General features: G+C 30.3%; 1 long non-coding RNA gene across 1 annotated transcript; it reads right to left on the bottom strand.

Moving 5' to 3' along the window:
• Positions 1 to 3287: 3287 nt before the first annotated feature.
• On the bottom strand, positions 3288 to 3592 carry LOC115882089. Its single transcript, XR_004050145.1, has 2 exons — positions 3551 to 3592; positions 3288 to 3336 (listed from the first exon to the last, which is right to left on the bottom strand). It is a non-coding gene; the product is annotated as an uncharacterized LOC115882089 (long non-coding RNA).
• Positions 3593 to 4203: the final 611 nt, after the last annotated feature.

The raw sequence follows: 4203 nt of genomic DNA, 5'->3' as shown, positions 1-4203 counted from the left end.
ATCATAACAAAAAACCGTCTCAATACCGCTACTCATATTATGGGCACCTATGTATACTTAAATCTCATAATGATGTTTAAAAATACATAGGTATACATACTATGAGTAGTGGTTGTGACGGTTTTTTATTATGTATGATGAAAAGAAGCTGCAAACTAAATTATCGTGGAACTATATTTTAATTTATTTTTATCTACAGTAACTATTACTTATTTTTTGTACGACGAATTTAAATTTATGGGCCATCCATAAATTTACACGGTAAGTTCGAATATTGGTTAAACCTAGGAATACCCAGGTAATAGCCCGAAATATGCAAAAGAGTGAGTTTACGTTAGATTAGAATTAGGTTTTAGTTGGTTAGGTTAGGCTATGGAGTGTAGAGGTAAGGAGAAACAACTCCGTGCATTAAAAAATGGTCAAAAAAGGGAAGAATTAGGATGGCGCTGCTGTAGCAAAAATCTAAAATTTAAGACATGCGCCGAACATTTTTAGAACAGCTGATTCAAAAGACATAAATATTTGACGTGAATCATATACGTGAAGCCGCGGGTTTCAAAAAAATACAAATTTTATTTTCATGTCCACATGAAATAAATTACAGATTTTTATTCAGCAGCATAGACTAGCCCCTTTTTTATTGTTTCGATTTGTGATTGTTTCTCATAAGTTATTTCGTAAATGTCATTCAAGACGACGAAAAAATATTCTGATCGTTTTAGCTTAAAAATGTTAATTATAATTAAGAAAATTTTATTTAAAGTAATAATTGGTGATGGGTTTAAAATAAATATAATGCAGCTTTAAAATAACTTCATACCTACATTTATTTAGTATAAAAGTAAGTCAATATGTGGTTTTATTATCGATTATTCATAAGCAGTAGACTGAGTCTCTTTTTTATTGTTTCTCATAAGTTATTTCATAAATCTCATTCAAGATGAAAAAACTTTAGTTTAAAATTAATGTTAATTATAATTAGGAAAACTTTATTTAAAGTTTAATTGATGATATGGGATTTAAATAAATATAATGCACGTCAAAAATAACGTAACACATTTTATTTAGTATAAAAATTAAGCCAATATAATGTAATGTTATACTGTACAGGGTGGGTCAAATTCGACGCTTTTAAATGGAAACACCCTTTTCTATAGGAGACGAAAACTAATATCGGCGTCTGGAACTCAATTTTCATCAAAAACATGATGGTGAAAACCGCACATCAATATCTGTTACCATTTCGGAGTTACGGGGCGTTTTTCAAAAATGTGCATTTTAACAAATCGCTGTAACTTTTTTGCAATGGAAAATTTTGTATTTTTATGAAAACATTTCCAAAACACCTTTTTACGTAGAATTTAATGGTTTAAGTATAATTTTTTTAAAATTAATAATTTAAGAATTATCAACAGAAAATTTGATTTTTTATATGGGACACCCTGTATATTTTTAATTTATTGAAAATAATTTAAAATTATCTTTCCAAAAATATAACACACTTGATATTTTGCTCTATTCCTCTTCGAGATATAGAATATATAAAAATTCGCCCGCTTTAAATAAGTAGGCTTGGAACGGCACCGGCTGTTAAAACAAATATAATATTTGCTATGAGAGATGCAGAATTTTATAACAATTTAAAATAAATTTAACCAACATGCAATACATTTAAACTATATCTAATAACAATAAAAATAAATAGCAAACCAAGACATGAGATTTTGCTACAGGTGTTCGACATATCGACCGTCTTCTGTTATGGGCAATTTTTGAACATTTCTCGCGGAATTCATTAACTCAGTGGAGGTGAAAGATGCCCTCTCATAACTGCTAAGTATTTCTAATTCTTGTCGAGATTATACGGAAGAATAAGGAACCTTTATTCTTCCGCAAATATATCCATAGGATTAGATTGATGATCCATGGGCACTAAGTCAGGCGGCCTCGACGGCCAACGGCTGGGATCTTGGTTAGCTATTCAATTATTCTTGAAATTGGCTGCAAAAATTTGCTGATAACTTCAGCGTTCAGAGGCGGTGCCTCGTCTTGCTGGAAAAATATGTTTTCGAGTTCCATTAAGAGCATATCATCAATAAGGGGTCCAAAGCCTACTAGCTAAAAGTGGCAAACTTTTCAAAATTCTGTATTTCGAAGGGGATTATAACAAAATATCAAGTGTGCTATATTTTTGGAAAGGTAATTTTAAATTCTTTTCAGTTAATTAAAAATATAGAGGGTGTCCAAATAAAAAATCAAATTTTCTGTTGATAACTCTTAAATTATTAATTTTAAAAAAATAATACTTAAACCATAAAATTCTACGTAAAAAGGTGCTTTGGAAATGTTTTCATAGAAATACAAAATTTTCCATAGCAAAAAAGTTATAGCGATTTGTTAAAAATGCACATTTTTGAAAAACACCCCGTGACTCCGAAACGGTAACAGATATTGATGTCAGGTTTTCACCATCATGTTTTTGATGAAAATTGAGCTCCAGACACGGATATTAGTTTTCGTCTATCTCCTATTGAAAAGGGTGTTTCCATTTAAAAGCGTCGAATTTGACCCACCCTATACAAGTATTTATTTACGTTTTGCCATCGTAGTTGCTATTCATTCAGAATAGTGGATTTTAAATATGTTTGGTAGTCGGATGGTTTAACTATCGTAACAATAACTACTTTTAATAATTTTTTTTCTAAATTCTTTGCAATATAATTTGCATCCCATGTATTGTAATATTTTCCTTTGAATTTCGTTTCCTATTGTCCCATGACTTAGACGTAATTTTATAGCCCCCCAAGACGTAATTTTATAGCCCTTCCAGATCCTCATGTATATGTCCCTTTTCCTTGTAGTCCACCCAATAGAACCTTTCTCTTAGCTTCCTCTCAAGTTGGTAGTTGCCATTCATTAAGAATAGTGGATTTTAAACATGTTTCGTACTCGGATGGTTTAACTAATGTAACATCATAAATAAATTGTATACCAACACAAAATGGCCAAACTTCAACAGACTTTAATATTCATAAACCTCATCAGAAGAAAATATTTTTTGATCCAGAGTTTTTTTTTTCGTTATTAGAATAAATTACCTGCAATTTGTTAATTCATTACAACATTGAATAAAAGATGCAAAGTGTTTATACATACTATAATAGATAAATCTTCATTTAAAATTGTGTGATTTAAGATCTGCTTGCTTGTAGGTAGGATCTAGACTATAATTTCTTTAGGTTTATTGAAATAACCAATAAAGTGGTAATGCTGAAATGTTGTTTTTAATTTGAGCAATAGGGTCCATTATTTCCATTATTTGATGCTGTTATTGCTCTACAAAATGTTGATCAATCAAGGGATGTTTATGTGTGTAATATTACTATTTATGAGTATAATAATACTGTATGATCGAAAAAACACGGCGTCCAGTTGGCTTGGAATTCGACATCGATGACATTCTCCATATCATTTTACATATAAAATGACAGCAATCTTCATTTCATAGGCACCGTTGACGCCGTTTTTTATTCGATCAAATTGTACTTACGTGTATAATATTCATTTAATGGTTCCTGTTTTAGTTGCTGGTGTTGATATTTTGGTGTTTTATTCTGTTGTTGCTCTACAAAATGTTGATATTTATGTGTATAATATTACTCTTTCTGTATATAATATTCATTTAATGATTCCCTTCTTGCTTGTTGCTGTTGTTGCAACTCAGAATTTAAATTAACCTGAGGCAGTAAGTAGAGCTTCATCCTCCAATATTTTCCTATGTAAATACTATAAGTGGACAGTATTTCTGATGACAATTTTATCATAAGCTTTAACATCTTGTTCTTTAAAATGAAACTGCCATACCTTATCTGTAGATTTCAAAGCAATATATAATGCTTTTGACCATCGCTGTAATCTAATTCTTGTCTGAAAGTCAATACCTAATATTATCCTGATGATTTTGATTTTAATTTTTGATAGATTATTAAAATACAGCACTTACAGTTAACTATATTTCTTGAAAGTACCTACAATTTTTATGTATTTCCTACTTTTACTTGTTTAAAAAAATGCCAACAATTTGTGCATGTCAAAAAAAAAGTTTAAAAAAAAACAGGTGATTGCCGACCACCGCCGACTTTTGTGTCTGGTATTTTCAATGCGCCTATAATGGTTGCGCATGTTGCAAAATCTGTGAATTTC

The sequence above is a fragment of the Sitophilus oryzae genome, unplaced genomic scaffold (genome assembly GCF_002938485.1).
Source record: "Sitophilus oryzae breed Bouriz unplaced genomic scaffold, Soryzae_2.0 scaffold_1746_pilon_pilon, whole genome shotgun sequence".
NCBI lineage: Eukaryota > Metazoa > Arthropoda > Insecta > Coleoptera > Curculionidae > Sitophilus > Sitophilus oryzae.
Note: the sequence above shows the minus strand (reverse complement) of the source record. Positions and strands in the feature narration are given on the sequence as shown.